We start from the raw sequence: 18,402 nt of genomic DNA on the forward strand, positions 1-18,402 counted from the left end.
GGGGGGGAACTGGCGGGGGTGTTGTGTGGGAGCCACCTTCCCCATAGGAACTCAGGTGGGGGGACTGGAGCCACCTTCCCCATAGGAACTGAGGTGAGGGATTGGGGACAACGGCTGGAGCTGCCTTTCCCATAGGAACTGGTTGGGGGAAGGGACTGGAACCGCCTTCCCTGTAGGAATTGGGAGGTCTGGGAGCTACATAGACCTCCAAACAGCCCTGTACCCACAGGCCACGGCATAGATGCTGAACTGCCTTGGAGGAGGAGAGGGTGACTGTCTGGTTGACATGTGCGTACTGGGTACAAACCCCTTCCTTGTTGGAGGGAGAGATGTTAGATAGAAACGCTCTGGCACCCTTCCTCGCTCATCCTGTCCACTGGCTTATAATGTGGGTATTTTGAAAAGTGTATGCTGACACCTAGAATTGACAGGGCAGGCAGTAGTGAAATGTATTAGCTGGTCAAGCTGAAACTTTGGCTCTCCTCCTAAGCACCTTGTCTTCGCTTGGACCTTAGCCACATTTTTTAAAAAGCACTTTGGTCCCATTTTCAGAAGCGACGGAGGTGCTTAAGAGCTTGTTTCATTGAAAGTCAATGGGCCTTAGGCTCTTAAGAGCCTGTCACTTTTGAAAATGGGACGTGGGCACCTAAGTCACTTAGGAAAATACAACTTCCCTGACTACACTCGAATTTAAAAATGTATTAGTTAAAACAGGCCCAGAGTATTACCCTGACTGCAATGGGACTACTTATGGTATAAGGTACTATTCAATGTGAATGAAGGTATCACATTGACCCCTAAGTTGTACATTCTTTAGGGCAGGGGTCTTCTTTTCATTATATGCGTTTGCACAGTGTCTGATACGATGTGACCCTGATCCTGACTGGCCTCTACAGGCTATTGTAATAAAAGTAATCATAAAAAGGAGAAATGACCCGGAATGAGAAGTTCCTCCCTTCAGATGTGTGGGGCTTGGCGGGTCTGATGTTAGGATATCATTAGATGTAACATCCCAGTAATAAAAAGTCTTGGATTAGGAATCGTTGTTCACGTGACCTGCCCCTCTTCAAACAACATATGTATGTGTGTGATTTATTATTTATTTTCATTATTAACGGGAACAAGGATCTTAACTTATTCCCAGAGAAACCCATCCTCTTTTTCCTGCATCCAGATTGCTTCAGCCCCAATTTATCTCTGGTATTGAATAATCTCATGCACACAGTGGGCCAGTTTAATCCCAGGAGTATTTATTATTATTTACTATTTTTATTACAGTGGTGGCTTGGGGCCCAGCACTCCCTGGTGCTAGATGCTGTATGTACATATAGTAAAACACAACCTATGCCATGAAGATCTTACAATCTAAATAAGATAGACAAAGGGTAGAAAAAGAAAGTGTTCTCACCTTTGGACAGATGGGAAACTAAGGCAGAGATTAAGGCTTTGTCAGTACTAGAAAAATTGCATTGGTTTGACTAACTTAAACTGGTGAAAATCCCTAATATAGAAGCACTTAAACTGGTTTTTCGTTGATTCCAAGGCCAAAAGGGGCCACCATGATCATCTAGTTTGACACAGGCTACTGCTAGAAAACTTTCCCTAAATAATTCTTAGAGCAGATCTTTTAGAAAAACATCCAATCTTGATATAAAAATTGCTAGGATGGAGAATCCACCACAACTCTTGATGTAAATTGTTCCAGTGGTTAATTACCCTCACTGTTAAAAGTTGATGCTTTATTTACAGTCTGAGTTTGTTTAGCTTCAGCTTCCAGACATTGGATTGTGTTATACCTTTCTCTGCTAGATTGAAGAGCCCATTATCAAATATTTGTTCCCCATGTAGGTACTTTTAAACTGTGATTAAGTCACCCCGTAATCTTTGGTTTGTTAAACTAAATAGATTGAGCTCCTTTAGTCTATCACTCTAAGATATGTTTTTCTAATCCTTTAGTCATTCTCATGGCTCTTCTCTGAATACTCCCTAATTATAGATTAATAGATTCTAGGACTGGAAGGGACCTCAAGAGGTCCAGTCCCCTGCCCGCATGGCAGGACCAAATACTGTCTAGACCATCCCTGATAGACATTTATCTAACCTCCTCTTAAATATTCCAGAGATGGAGATTCCACAACCTCCCTAGGCAATTTATTCCAGTGTTTAACCACCCTGACAGTTAGGAACTTTTTCCTAACGTCCAACCTAGACCTCTCTTGCTGCAGTTTAAACCCATTGCTTCTTGTTCTATCCTTAGAGGCTAAGGTGAACAAGTTTTCTCCCTCCTCCTTATGACACTCTTTTAAATACCTGAAAACTGCTATCATGTCCCCTCTCAGTCTTCTCTTTTCCAAACTAAACAAACCCAATTCTTTCAGCCTTCCTTCATAGGTCATGTTCTCAAGACCTTTAATCATTCTTGTTGCTCTTCTCTGGACCCTTTCCAATTTCTCCACATCTTTTTTGAAATGCGGTGCCCAGAACTGGACACAATACTCCGGCTGAGGCCTAACCAGAGCAGAGTAGAGTGGAAGAATGACTTCTCGTTCCTTGCTCACAACACACCTCTTAATACATCCCAGAATCATGTTTGCTTTTTTTGCAACAGCATCACACTGTTGACTCATATTTAGCTTGTGGTCCACTATAACCCCTAGATCCTTTTCTGCCGTACTCCTTCCTAGACAGTCTCTTCCCATTCTGTATGTGTGAAACTGATTTTTCCTTCCTAAGTGGAGCACTTTGCATTTGTCTTTGTTAAACTTCATCCTGTTTAACTCAGACCATTTCTCCTCATTTATTCTCCTCATTCTCATTTATCAACATCCTTGAATTGTGGACATCAGAACTGGACACAATATTCCAGTAACAGTTGCACCGGTCTGAAGATAGAAGTTAAACAGCTTCTTTACTCCAACTCAAGAGTACCTTGATTATGTATCCCAGGATGGCACTAGCCCTTTTGGCCACAGCGTTGCACTGGGAACCTATATTCAGCTGATTATCCACCACAACTCTCAGATCTTTTTCAGAATCACTGCTTCCCAGGATAGAGTCCTCCATTGTGACCTACATTCTTTGTTCCTAGATGTATACATTTACCCATATTAAAACACATTGTTTGCTTTCACCCAGTTTACCAAGTGATCCAGATCATGCCGTATCAGTGACCTGTCCTCTCGCTGTTTACCTCTCCCCCAATTTTTGAGTTGTGTGCAAACTTTATCCGTGATGATTTTGTTTTCTTCCGTTGATAAAAAGGTTAACTAGCATAAGGCCAAGAACTGACCCCACTAAAAACAATCCTGCTTATTTTGATTCCCTGTTTACAGTTACATTTTGAGACCTATCAGCCAGTTTTTAATCCATTTAATGTGTGCCATATTCATTTTATATCATTCTAGTTTTTTAATAAAATGTTGAGCAGTATCAAGTCAATTTAAGCATATGTCTTAGAAGTCTACTTTGAACCCTTGCTTAATTCTACCAAAACAAGCTAAATTGATTTAGTCAGACTAATACCACTTTTCTGGCATAGGCAAGGTCTATAGGACTTGCAAAAGGTCACATTGAGCCAGCTCTCCTGAGCCCCAATCCAGTGTCTTAACCACAAAGTCATCTTTGCTCTCTGATTGAAATTAAGGGAGTTATCTGAGGGTATGTCTACACAATGAAATTAGGTCGATTTTATAGAAGTCGATTTTGAAATCGATTTTATACAGTTGATAATCCCGAGTCTGCAGTAGCTCTTGTCACTGCTGCAGTCCAGCTCCACAGAGATGAGTGACTGCTGAATCCATGTAGCAACAGGTCTATGCCCCCGGCAGTAGATCCTCCGGTGTTCCAGAAATCCTAAAACGGACCATCCGTTGCCGGTGTCCTCCATCTGCAGTTAGAAGAGAGACAGTTATTATTTTGGGGCATGTATTAGTTTAGCCAAGGGAGAGTTTAAGGGCCTGGGCTTTATGCTCCCTTACTGGAATCTATTTGTGGGTAGTCGTATTTGTAGTGTTCCCCATAGTGAATCTTCCCCCAGTTGTATCTATCCCTTAATAAATCTTCTTTCTGTTTAAGGTTAGATTCTTTCTATCCTTTAGGTCAATGCAACAGGGGTGGGAGGCACACAGATTTCTAATTCTCCCAGTTGATAGATGCTGGTAGGAGTCGAACCCGTTGTATGTGTCACCTCCTTATTATTCTACACAGAGATTTGGGGTAACAAAACTCATGTGCAATGAGAATTACCTTTTAGTTTTACCATGACTGCTCTGAAATTTCAGTTTCCTTTTCTTTTACTTTCCTCCATCTTTGCACATTATCTTACCCTTTCTGCCTTCTGAGAATCTTAGATTCCAACAATAGAAATGTACTAATTTCTCTCTCTCTCTTTAGTGGCTTGTCATACATCAAATAAAGAGTTCTATAAAAAATACATTGATTGTGCGATGTTGACCTGTAGGAATGATGTTACACACTAAAAGTTATAACACTAGTTTGGCAGTAAAAGCAAGGAAGGAAGGAAATAGAATTCACTGGAGACTACCACTCCCTAAAATAGAACTGTTACACTTTAAAGGATGGAGCTCCTGAATGGCTTCAGTGGACTGTCCTATCAGTGCAGATAGGTGAATGGAGTGAAACTAGAAATCTTCATATAGAGCATTTCTTTTTCCGGATATATTTACATAATAATAAAAAAAGAATCCTTTAATCTCAAGAAATTATAAAATCCTCTACTGTGCTTGAATAAAGGAATCAAAACATTGAAATCTTTGCTCCTTCCTATACAAACAAGTCAGTCTTTATTAAAAGAAAATTATTTAAAACACTCCAAAATGATACATAAAACTCCACCTACTCAAAAGATAGCAATGAAAATGTGAAAGTTATTAGTGACCCCCCCCCCGCCCCGTTAACAGAGTAGCCGTTATGTCAGCCAGCGGCCATTAAGAAAAAGCAGACACCTTAAGAACACAGTAGCCTGAACTTTTCAACTGTCTTCCCTTCAAGGCCTTAAAGTAGTTGGAGCTGGTCCCAAGCCGGTTTTCACTGACCAGATAGCAAAAGCACGGGTCTGACCACCACCAATCAAGTGTTAACACTGCAAAGACCTTGGTCTGAATGTGTATAAAGGATCTGTAAAATGTGTGTGAGACAAAGTTTTTGTACTAAGGTGCAAAGCTCTCCTTTCTTCTGCAGAATAAAGCAACTCTTCCTTATCCCTGTCTAGCTGTTATTGGCTCTCAGCTAAGTGGACCCGATATTTCAGTAACAGTTTCTGGCGACACAGATGGGACCCTCCTAGCTCGGACATTGGACTCCGGACGGCTGCGGCGAACTGGGAACGGCGCCAACGGGGTGTTTCGCCCCTTTTCTCTGCTTCACCGCGGCCCCCGGGATTTGTGCTCCGATAAGGTGAGTCCTAATAGGATAAGGAGACACTATCTGGTTCTGGTCTGGTTAACCGGTTTATGAATTTCTGTCTTATACATTGGGCGTTAGGTGTGTATTAGTAGAAATTCCTGTAATAGAATCCTATTAGACCATAATTCCTTCTGTTCTCTGTGTAATTCTATTTTAAGAGTGTCAGCAGGCAGATAGGTGGGTCTCTGGTAAAACCCTCTAAAGATAGTCCTTTAGATTATATGTTAAGCAAATGGCCCTTACCCGGTGTTCAAAAAGGGATGTCAAGGAAGCGTTTTTTACAACTTTGCACCAAAGACTGGCCAGCCTTGGGGACTGCATGGCCCGAGTATGGCTCCTTTGATATTCCTACCCATTTAACCCCCTTACGCCTGACATTGGAAAACCAAGCGCCGGGGCAAATGGACTATTGGTTTTTGTGGGACGATGAGGCCCATCGTCGCATGAAGAAGGTACAGGTTCAAGCCCCTCTATTCCCGAAAGCTTCTGTCCCTCATGAGGCTGATTATTTGGAGGATATCCCCCCCATATATTGCTCTAGACCACGCCCACCCCCGGCGGCAGCATTACCAATTAGGGGGGACCCGGTACCCTCCTCAACGGAGACCAGGACAGCAGGTCTACCGAGACAGATATTACCAATAAAGACTAAGGACACCACAATGCAGGCAAGCAAATCAGCTAGTAGAGCCACCAGCAGTGGGTACACTACCTCCCTGTCTGTTCCCAGCCTTAGTCCGTCCCATACAAGGAAGGGGGCACTTTATGGGGACGAAGTAATTAATGTCCAAGCACCCCTCCGGACCATCCCAGTCCCTACAACGGATGGGAATGTTGTAGACCGTTATGTTCATGTCCCCTTTACCACTGCTGACCTTATGAACTGGCAAACCACTACACCTCGCCTTAGGGACGACCCGGACGTCGTTCACAGGCGATTCCGTGCCATTTTCCAGTCTCATAGTCCTAATTGGCAAGACGTGGGCCAACTTTTAGATTGCTTATTGCGCACGGAAGAGAAAGAGCGGGTACTGAGGGGGGCCCGGGAGGCTGCAAAGGCTGCCAACGACGGTCGCAATTTTATAAGGCTCGCCAATCCGCCCCATTGGAACCCGAATGATTTGACCCAACAAGCAGATCTGAAGAAATTCCTAGATTATATTTTGACAGGCATAAAACAAGCGGGAGAAAGAACTTTAGATTGGACAAAAGTTCATAATACTGTGCAAGAGAAAGAAGAACACCCTTCTGACTTTTATGAGAGACTTTGTAAAGCATTTTGTATCCATACTAACATAGATCCCAAAGCCATGGACACACAGTCCACGGTCAGGCTTATTTTTATTTCCCAGTCAGCCCCGGACATCAAGAAGCGGTTGCAGCAGCTTGAGGGTGCTGAAGGGAAATCCCTGGAGGAACTGGTAAGCGTGGCCACCCGAGTATATCATACAAGGGAAAAAGTTCAAGAGACCAAACAGGTGAGGATGCTAGCAGCCCTTGTAAACACTAGAAACGAAAAACAGGGAGGGAGACAGGGACCCCCCAAGTAGCAACCAAAATCAGATTATGGAGGGACCCCGAGACATGCCAATGATATATGTAACTACTGTAAGCAGCTTGGCCACTGGAAGAGAGAGTGTCCGAACAGACCTACCGGACGACAACCCCGTCGCCCAGACCGACCTCAACAACAGATGGCTGTGACAAGAACAGACGCTGTTGCTAATGAGGAATGACGGCAACCAGGGGGTCCTCTTGTCACCTATTCAAATGATTTTACCACTTATGTTTGTTCCTCCACAGACCCCCAGGTTCGCCTAACATTGGGAGGAACCACCTATTCTTGTCTTTTGGATTCAGGGGCTGCACTTTCTACTGTTACTGCCAAGCCGGAGAGAAAAAGCCTTACAGATAAGAGCATTCCGGTAATAGGTATAGGCGGGAAGCCATTTGACTGTTCTGTATTACAGGAGGCTGCTGTAGAAATCTCTGGTGTCTCCTCCTCCCATGCCTTTCTGCTAGCCCCGGATTCCCCAGTTAACCTCTTAGGCAGAGATCTGTTGTGTAAACTACGTGCTCAGATTTTCTTTTCAGATGACAAAATCATTCTTCGGTTGCCTCAAACCCAACTTCCCCAGCTGTGTGCTGTTCTAACCCAAGTTTCAAAGGACCTGATCCTGCCTGCAGACCAAATCTTACCCGAGCGACTCAGACAGGAAGTAAACATCTCCCTGTGGGGCACTTCAAGGGCAGACTTGGGGACTCTCCAGACAGAGCCAGTGCGTATAACCCTGAAGCCAGGCATTGAAATTCCTCAGATTCGTCAGTATCCCATCCCCCAAGAAGCTCTGCTTGGCCTCCGGAGTCTTATCACCACATTCCTACGGTTGGGAGTGCTGGTTCACACCAAGTCTCCTTTCAATACTCCCATCCTGCCAGTAAAAAAACCTGACATGGACTCAGAGGGAAAACCGGTATACCGATTTGTCCAGGACTTACGTGCAGTAAATAAGGTTGTTCAAGCTAGACACAATGTGGTACCAAACCCTCACACAATCCTGACTGCCATTCCAGCAGGTACTGCTTGTTATTCAGTAATAGACTTGTGTAATGCTTTTTTTTAGTATTCCTCTAGATAAGGACAGCTGGGATATCTTTGCATTTACATGGACGGACCCAGAAACTAGGAGAGCAGAACAACTGACCTGGACTCGGCTCCCGCAAGGATATGTTGAGTCCCCGACTATTTTTTCCTCTATCCTGACACGTGACTTAGCTGATATCAGCCTACCGGGTGGGTCTACATATCTCTTGTATGTGGATGACGTCCTGGTTTGTTCTCCGGATCAGGTAACATGTGAAACAGACACTATTTACTTGCTAAATTGCTTGGCAGACAAAAGACATAAAGTATCTCCTTCTAAGTTGCAGTTTGCCAAAGACAAGGTAACTTATCTTGGTCATGTACTCACCCCTGGGTATCGAGCGTTATCTAGTACCCGTATTCAGTCAATTCTTAACATTCCCCGACCAAAAACAAAACGCGAAATGCGGGGATTTTTAGGCCTGGCAGGATTCTGCCGTTCCTGGATTCCAGGTTTTGGGGAGATGGCAAAACCCCTCTTTGAACAGATCACCCATGATGCTGAGGAGCCCCTTCACTGGGATTCTGGGGCTGTCAAAGCCTTCCAGGAAATTAAAACAGCTTTGGCCTCAGCCCCAGCCCTTGGACTCCCTGATTATCGCAAACCCTTTGTTCTCTATGTACATGAGCGACTTGGGGTGGCCTCTGGTGTCCTTACTCAGGCTTTTGGACCCAGAGAACGACCTGTGGCCTATTTCTCCAAAAAATTGGATGCTGTGGCACAGGGCTTTCCTGGCTGTCTCCGAGCAGTGGTTGCTGCTGGTCTCCTGGTACCACAAGCGGAAAAAATTACCTTGGGCCATCCACTGACCTTACGGACCCCTCATGCAGCTCAACAATTGTTGGTCCAAAAGGGCACGCAACATTTGACCTCTCAAAAATTAACGCATTTAGAAGTTTCTTTATTGTCCAGGACCAATTTAAAAATTGGACAGTGCCATACCTTGAACCCTGCAACCCTTTTACCGTTCCCGGACTATGATTATGAGCCCTCACATGATTGCCTTCAGATAGTGCAACATCAAGAAAAACCTCGAGTAGACCTTTCAGATGTGCCCATTCAAAATGCTGAACTGGAACTGTACACTGATGGTTCAGCACGGGTCATGGAGGGCCAACGGGTATCTGGGTTTGCAGTAACTACTCAGTTTGATGTATTACAGTCTGCTCCCCTGGGACCTTCCACCTCAGCTCAGGCAGCAGAATTGATAGCCCTCACCCGAGCATGTGAGTTGGCAGCAGGTCAGTCGGTGAACATATATACTGACTCGAAATATGCCTTTGGTGTTTGCCATGCCACAGGCCAACTGTGGGCAGAGCGTGGCTTTATTACCTCCAGTAGCACTAAGGTGGCCCATGGGCCCCTGATCCTGAAATTATTGGAAGCCATACATCTGCCATCTGAGATTGCCATCGTCCATGTTCGGGCTCATCAGAAGGGAAACGATCCCACCGTTAATGGGAATCGGTTGGCTGATTCAGCTTCAAAAGCAGCCTCCCTACAGCCATATGTTACCAACCAGATGGTACTCACATCCTCCACCCCGCCAACTCCAGTCCCAGCCCCTTTTACCCCTGAGCCATCAGAGGTCGAGCGTTGGAAAAGCATGGGGGCCACCAAAACCCGAGGGGGGGAGTGGCAACTGCCAGATGGAAGAAGAGCATTGCCCCGAGCTGCTCTACGGCCTGCCCTATTTAAATTACACCAAGAAACCCACGGTGGTGCAGAGGCCATGGCAGCTACTGTGAATAGACTTTGGTATGCTCCTGGAGTATTCCAGGAAGCTAAACGAGTCCTTGCCACTTGTGACATCTGTGTGAAATTCAATCCAAGGGGGGAACCTAAAGGCCCCCCTGGAGCCAGGTTATGGGCATACACACCCTTCGAGCGACTTCAAATTGACTACTCAGAAATGCCTAAGTGCCAGGGCTACAAGTACCTCCTTGTAATCGTGTGTCAACTGACTGGATGGACTGAAGCATTCCCGACTAGACGAGCAACTGCCGTAAAAGTAAAAAAAACCTTATTAAACCATGTCATTCCTAGGTTTGGCCCCCCTAGGTCTATTGACTCTGATCAAGGGACTCATTTTACTGCCCAGATTATTCAAAACATTGCAAAAGCCCTAGGTATTGACTGGCTTCTACACACCCCTTGGAGACCACCATCTTCAAGACAAGTGGAAAGAATAAACCAGATTTTAAAACTTAAACTTTCTAAGCTGTGTGCTCAAACCGGGTTAAAATGGCTTCAGGCTCTGCCTTTGGCCCTCTTGGCAGTTCGAACTGCCCCTAGAGGCCGGCTCCGTCTCTCTCCCTTTGAACTTTTATTTGGCAGGCCATACACCGGATTTGCTGATCCAGGATTTGTAACTGATTTAGCCACTTGGGGTGACGAAAAACTAACCAAATATGTTGTTTCCCTTCAAACCACTCTCAAATCTCTCCACAGGTATGCGGCTCAATTTCAGTCCCTACCCGCTGATGTTCCTGCCCACCGGATCGCTCCAGAAGACTGGGTCTATGTGAAAGAGTGGAAACACGAGCCTCTCCAACCCCGGTGGGCGGGCCCTTTCCAAGTCCTTCTTACCTCTCACACTGCTGTTCGAGTGAGAGAGCGAGACACTTAGATACACCACACCCGAGTCAAGCTAGCCCCTAGGACGGGGCCAGAAGCAGACGACTTCGGACCTCGAGGGAGCACCGCCAGCTCTTCCCACCGCGACCCGGAAAAGCCAGAAGCAGACAATACCTAAAAAGCTAAACCTCTTGAAAGACTAAAGCTTCTGTTCCGGCAAACAAAATCCTAAGACTTTATAACTATAAGTTCTCAGACTGTGCTGCAGTGGCTATTGCTTTTGGGTTTGCCCCTTGTACAAGCTAATCCACACCCAGCCGCTAAATCTCTTCAGCAAATAGCCACATTGGGACATTTATCTGATTGTTGGCTGTGTCACAAAACCCGCTCTGAGAAAAAAATAAGATTGTGGGCTGTACCAGCAAATCTTTCTGAAGTACTCTCCTTACAAGTAGAACGGAAAACTGAATGGGCATAAATTAGAAAATATCAATATGACAAATATGGGAGAAGGTCTGAGGTTTGGCATTATTATTGGGCAGCTAAGGGGGTCCCTCTTTTTGAAGTTCTTGGGATCGAGTATAAAATGCCCCTTTGTTTAAAAAATGCTGAAGGAAGGGGGAGGGAAGTGGGCTACCTTCCCCTGGAGGCCTGTAATCAAATCCTTCGGTTTGAGGTCAAAAATAAAACCTTTTACCCTTTAAATACCCCTGAAAATGCCCCAAAACCCCATTGTCTCCTACACATGGCCATTACTGTGAGACCAACAGGCTTTTGTTATCAAGAGCAGTGGTTTCCCTCATTCCTCCCATTAGGCCCCATAAATAAAACACATATTTATTATATAAATATTTACTCTGGCATTCTGTTGCCCCACACATCCCTTGAAAGGATGTCTGGATGCCCGGAGCCTATGGGATCACTTGCAAGTTTTACAGCTAACATATTTAAAGTTACGTATTGTGAAGCCATTTTAAACACTACCCATGCCCTAGGAAACTTAAATGTTTCCCATTAAAGGTGCCAAGACCGGCTAGTGAGTAACTCCAGAAGCTGGAATAGAAGAGTGACCTGGCGCCATCGAGTTGCAAGTAATACCCTTACCCTCTATTTAGAGACCCCTGGCTTGTATTTTATCTGTGGCCACAGTGTCTACAAAGCTCTTCCTCCAGGTTGGCAAGGTCAGTGCAGTGTAGCCCGGGTGTTACCAAATGTCCAAGTAAACGACACATTGGATGCCAGCCAGATTCTTAATCTGGGCAGCTATGTCCATAAGTTTTTGACACCCCCCCTTATAAGGACTCGAGCGAAACGTGCCAACAATCCCCTAGTAGTCAGGCAAACGGGGTTTCACTCTTTTGTTCGTGCGCTCATTCCTGGGTTGGGAGTAGCCGAGCTAAAAAAAGCAGTAGTAAATATTTCTGCAAAATTAAAAAAAATAGCCAATGCCTCAATAGACGCTTTGCAAAAGTTAAAACAAGAAATTAATGAAGTGGCAGAAATAGCTTTGCAAAATAGACGTGTGTTAAATGCTATAAATGCTGAATTAAATAGGGCTTGTACTCGCATCGAGAAAAAATGTTGTTTCTATGTTAATCATTCTGGCTTAATTGAGCAGGATTTACAAGCCATTAAGAATGCTGCTGTTGTTTTCCATGCTGTATCTCTTGATCACACTTTTAGTTTTGAGGACCTCCTCCCAGACCTTGGGTCATGGTTTACAGGGCTCTTTCGAACAATTGTTAAATAAATTCTTTTTTTTCTTTTCCTTCTATGTGTTATTTAGACAATAATACAATGTGCCAAATGCCTGTGTAATGCTATGATCAAAAGCTCTGCTGTCCATAAGAAAACCCAATATCTGTCCCTCCAGCTTGATCGCAAATTGCGTAACGGGCCTGACAATTTTTGAATTTGTCAGGCCCGAAGGGGGGACTGTGAAAGTTATTAGTGACCCCCCCCGCCCCGTTAACAGAGTAGTCGTTATGTCAGCCAGCGGCCATTAAGAAAAAGCAGAGACCTTAGTCTGAATGTGTATAAAAAATCTGTAAAATGTGTGTGAGACAAAGTTTTTGTACTAAGGTGCAAAGCTCTCCTTTCTTCTGCAGAATAAAGCAACTCTTCCTTATCCCTGTCTAGCTGTTATTGGCTCTCAGCTAAGTGGACCCGATATTTCAGTAACAAAAATAACAGAGGTATGCTTTTAAACTTGCTTGTAAGGTGTTTTTGGTACATGATTATATTCTGTTAGGAATGTTGCTGCAATTCAAAATGGAGATTAGAAATTCAAGATGGCGCATATGTTAGGGAGGGTTTGAACTCCATCTTGGTGCCCTTCTTCATGGCATTTTCCCGCCAAAACTCTGTTTCCAGGCAGAACTTGAGGGACTGAGAACTGGCTGGAACCGGTTGGGGGCAGGGCCTGTCAGAGTGGCCTCAGAAAGGCGCTCCACAGAGAGCGTCTAAGGCTCGCTGTCAGCGCAGATCTGTTGATCTCCTGCTTCGGCAGTAGATCCTCCGATGTTCCAGAGATCCCAAGAGGGATCATCCGTTGCCGGTGTCCTCCATCTGCAGTTAGAAGAGAGACAGTTATTATTTGGGGGCATTTATTAGTTTAGCCAAGGGAGAGTTTAAGGGCCTGGGCCTTATGTTCCCTTATTGGAATCTATTTGTGGGTAGTCGTATTTGTAGTGTTCCCCATAGTGAATCTTCTCCCAGTTGTATCTTTCTGTTTAAGATTGGATTCTTTCTATCCTTCAGTTCAATGCAACAGGGGTGGGAGGCACACAGATTTCTAATTCTCCCAGTTGATAGATGCTGGTAGGAATCGAACCTGTTGTATGTGTCACCTCCTTATTATTCTACATAGAGATTTGGGATAACAAAACCCATGTGCAATGAGAATTATCTTTTAGTTTTACCATGACTGCTCTTAAATTTCAGTTTCCTTTTCTTTTACTTTCCTCCATCTTTGCACATTAGCTTACCCTTTCTGCCTGCTGAGAATCTTAGATTCCAACAATAGAAATGTACTAATTTCTCTCTCTCTCTTTAGTGGCTTGTCATACATCACATAAAAAGAGTTCTATAAAAAATACATTGATTGCGCGATGTTGACCTGTAGGAATGATGTTACACACTAAAAGTTACACCATTAGTTTGGCAGTAAAAGCAAGGAAGGAAGGAAATAGAATTCACTGGAGACTACCACTCCCTAAAATAGAACTGTTACACTTTAAAGGATGGAGCTTCTGAATGGCGTCAGTACACTGTCCTTTACAACTTATTACCAGACAATGTTAACATCCCCACAAACTGGAAGTAAACACAGAATATTAGCTTCTGTGTTTTAAAACTCCCCTCCCACTTGTACATGCTTTTCATCGTTTTAATTAAAAAACGCGAAAACAAAATATTAATCACCCTGCAAAGGGAATTATCAAAATTCTGCAACCACATGTTCTGAATGCTGCCAATCGCCAGGCTAAACAGGGGTACTCAACACTGAAAACTCAGTTATATTTTTATTGTTAAGCTCTATCCTCTATTTTTATGTGGTCCTATTACAATGTAATGCCACAGGACGCATCAAACTATTAAACACCTCTGACATGTTGAGCTAGTCTACAGGGAGTGAAGCAAACATTGACCTTTTTCTAAAGAGCATAGCTTGCAAAGTTGCTACTACTGTCTTCTAAAATTTACATCCTTTGGGACAATATTAAAAGACCCCTAGTCATTGCCAAATTGCGCAAATAGAGTAAAAAAATGATACTTATTTGGTTTCCTATAGACTGGCTCCATGTTGCAGGGAGAGCCTTGAATAATGTAATGCCTCCAACTGGCTAAACCATCATGTAAGAGCTGGAGTCAATTATCCGGGCTACACGTCTTGGAAACTAACAAAAATCAGAAATGAGATTTTCAGTATTTGTGTGCTGAGTGCCCTTGTCAGTCTGGCAATTGAGGCATTCAGTGAATACAAGCTAAAGGTGCCAGAATTTTGACAATTCTTTTAACAGCAGGAGCACATTTCAGATCACCAAATTCTAAGAAGGATTTGTCTGTCTGGAGCCTTTGACACCCGTTAACTCCGAACAATACTAAAAAAAGCCAGAGTTCTCAGAAAGCTAAGTGCCAAGAAACAAAAATAGAGGGCTTTGTGAGTTTGTTTTGTTTGCTTAAGGACCTTGAACCTTCTGAACACTGCTAAAACTGTTAAATATCTATGTCTTGAAAACATTTGGAATCGGAGTATTCCCTCTTTTGCAGCACATTCTTTCAATACATATTTCCAGTATGAAGCTTGATTAACTTTTAACTGAAACCAATCATCTGATTAATAGCAGGAAAGATAGGAAATGAACATAACATGGAGCTGAATTTAACAGTGTGATCATGAGAAGATGTTTTACAAATCTATGACAGCAAGGAATACTCCCAGTTTTACACACAGGAATGTCCTGAATCTCATATGTCATTCATTCCTGGCAAAGTCTGTCCTTTGTCTACATATACTTCATTCTCCCCCCCCTCCACCCCCCAAAATACAACAGCAGTCAGTTACATAAGTGCTGGTCTAATTTGTGCCAGATTTAACTACTGTATACAATAACTTTTAATGAAGCATTTCATCTTCCTATCTGAACAGTGGGCTAGATGAGCAACTTAATCATACTACCAATTACATCTGAAGTGTCACAACACACAAACTATTTTAAAGCAATGCAAGACAAAATTTGCCCATGCAGATCTTTGTTTAGTTTTAATAAAATGTCTTGACTCAGAGGAACTTTCATACCAGAGCAAATGTGAAAGCGAGGACATTTTCTACACAAGCAAGCAATCCTTTTACAGTCCTTTGCCTGAAACTTGCTAAATCCCCAGTTTCTACTGTTTAAAATGATCTAGGCTCCATCCTTGAAAGTCATTGGGAGTTTTGGGTGCCCAAGAACTGCAGCATCACCCCTTTTAACTATCATAAACTCTTTCTGGTTTTCAGCCTCGCTCCTCTTTCTGCTTAATTCTGCAGTGAAGTCATCATGAAATTGAGAGTCTGTTGCTGTAGAAGCAATCGTGATGTCACAAATTCAGCACTGCACTGTAGAAATATGGAGAAGATAGTGTTACCAGATGTGCCCATTACTTTGGGGTATGCTCATTTATTCGGGTTACTCTTCTGGGGGGTGGGGTTCTGTAATCCTATCAATGTACTGCTTGTGTCACTTGTGTTTTCATATGGAGCTCTACTTCTCCCTTCTGCAAGTCCCCTCCCAATGAAGCTATCCTGCAGGACCTAGGTTCCCTAGGGCTGGGTTACTGCAGCCCCAGAATCAGATAAACACCCATCCACCCACACATACATTAACAGAGCAAGTCTGAGCAGACCGGGTCAATCAGCACTGTCAAGCTGACCCCTTATATGTCTCTGGACTCACTGGGATGGATGAAGCAGCACTTTGAAGCTGCCTCTCCTTATATGCCCCTGGGCTCCATGGACTGGGTCAAGCAGCACTTTCAAGCTGTTACCCTTATGTGTCCCAGATTCAGCACGTCCCTATCCCCAATCTCACAACACAATTGTACTGGCAATAAACTACTTGATGAGCAAACCCCACAGTATTTTGGGTGCTGCAGGGATCTTTAGCATAGGTAAAAGAAGCGTTGCTGTAGAGTGAATGGGGGAAGCTAAAAACACAAAAGAGTAAAGTTCAGCAAGAGAGAGAGAAGCAACCAACTTAACCATAAAAGTTATTTATTGAATTATAGTGATAACTACACAAGGAGGGCTAAACCAACATAACCATACATTATTAAAGGTTAATACCTCAGGTAGAAAGGAAAACAGAGAGAGAGAGAAAGAGGGGGGATCTCACCCACTCCATGAGGCTTGAACTGGTCAGGGTTCCCAGATGACGGTGGTAGCTGAGGGTTCTGAATGCTGGAGACAGGCAGAGCCCCCAGCACGATCAGTCAGGAGAAGATGGAGTTCCAGTGGAACTGATGCATAGTTTGGATCTAAGCATCAGAACCCTGACTAGAGGGTGAGTAGGGATTTTTGTAGAGAAAATACAATTGTTCAAGGGAGAACACTAGATTTGTTTATAGGTAAGCTGATGACTCAAGGGTTTTCTTTAGACTAGACAATAGGAGCTGATCCCTCTTGGCTGTGGGTGGTGTTTTCTTCCAGGGAGCTCACAGTGCAACTAGGCTGCTTCAGTATTTGGATATCAATTAAGGATTCATTACTAGAATTGGTCTGATAATTGCTGAGCTGGGTGTGTGCAGACATAGGTTCATTAGCATCTGGAGCAGAGATTCCCAGGATGCAGTGCTTCTCTGCTTTTTCTGGTCCCAGAATTCAGTGTGGTTCTCTGTTCTCCATTCTGTATGTAAACTGAGATGTCTTCCTGTCCCATCTTCCATGCAGATGAGGCTAGGGGAGTTGTCTCTGCTCTCCATTCTGTATGCTAATGGAGAGGTCTTATCATCTTGTCACCCTTGTCAGGAGGGGTCTAGGTGTGTCTTCCAGCGCCCGTCACTGCTCTCTGCAAGTTTTGTCCTCTGATATGTTTTGGTTTATGCAGAGGAGGGGGGGGGGGGCAGGGGGTGTCTTTCATGAGTCAGGCTGGATACTGCACCCTGGTTCCCCAAGAACAGAGGTGTCTGGTATCAAGTCCCCCCATTGATGGGGTGCTTGCGCTGAGCGAGTATCCCCATCACATCCTTCCTCCTTGGTACCGGGTCTGATCCCCCATCCATTGCAGCCACCGCATCAGTCCTTGTATCCAACAAACCAGCAGAACCAGACCAATTGCTAGTATAATTTGGAAACCGATGATCACCACAATGGGGTGAAGCATGAAATTTAAAAAACCTGTTGCTCTGGGGCTCCACCCAAGCAATGTCTCCCACCAAGAGTGATGGCCTGTGTTTTTACCTTAATGGCAATGAGACCCATTCCCAGTGAAATGGGGGAAACCTCCTTGTTGAGCTCAGGATAGGCATTTAAATGTTGTACAGTCCATATAGGCACAGAAAACTTAATATCACAACTAACAATGGTGGTTACATTATAGAAACCACGATTAACGAAAGGCACCATAGGTTGGACCCAATGTCCATTAATTAATACAATATTACATCTTGTCCTTACACACACACATGCTTTACCAATATAGACAATAACAGACCCCTCTTCCTGGATAAATCTAAGGAATGTTGAGACTTATTCTCAGGTTACCCATTCATCCCAACCCTTATGGCTAGTTCCAATCAGGGGAGCACATGCAGGTGCAATGTGAATTTAAACCAAATTGCTGGCATGAGCTCGTCACCATGTGTGCCCTTTAATGGAATTACCCAGTCTGGGGGACCTTGCTGAATCAAGTCATGTCCAGCTAAAGTCCAGTTCAGCAGTTCCCAGTTCACAACGAATTGTGTGATATTCTTGCCTGCTGGCGTGATCAGAGACAGCTGCAGTTCCTCTCCAGGTAACGGAGGTGTCTGAGTTCCAATGACAATGATGACAGGTAGGGGCATGGTTGTTCCCCAAACAGCGGAGGAAACCAGGGCTACCCTGCACGTTCCGCCACCCCGGAGGCTGTCACTGGGTGTGTTTGATGGTGTACGTCCCGTTCGAGACCACAACGGCTTACAGAAGAATGGGATGGAGTCTGGGGTGGTCTTAGTTCCATAACAAAACTTGAGTGACTCTCCAGTGGCACTCTGTGTGCAATTGGCAACGCTTTCCCAG

At 44.2% G+C, this 18,402-nt stretch overlaps 2 long non-coding RNA genes across 2 annotated transcripts in view; both read left to right on the top strand.

Annotated features, from left to right (window-relative positions):
* LOC135982137 (uncharacterized) overlaps positions 1-18,402 on the top strand; it is a 530,422-nt gene that overhangs the window by 220,277 nt on the left and 291,743 nt on the right. The window lies entirely within an intron of this gene.
* Positions 6,913-12,414, top strand: LOC135982136 (uncharacterized). The gene is made up of 2 exons (XR_010599322.1): positions 6,913-8,274; positions 10,521-12,414. It is a non-coding gene; the product is annotated as an uncharacterized LOC135982136 (long non-coding RNA).

The sequence above is a fragment of the Chrysemys picta genome, chromosome 3 (genome assembly GCF_011386835.1).
Source record: "Chrysemys picta bellii isolate R12L10 chromosome 3, ASM1138683v2, whole genome shotgun sequence".
Taxonomy (NCBI): Eukaryota; Metazoa; Chordata; order Testudines; family Emydidae; genus Chrysemys; species Chrysemys picta.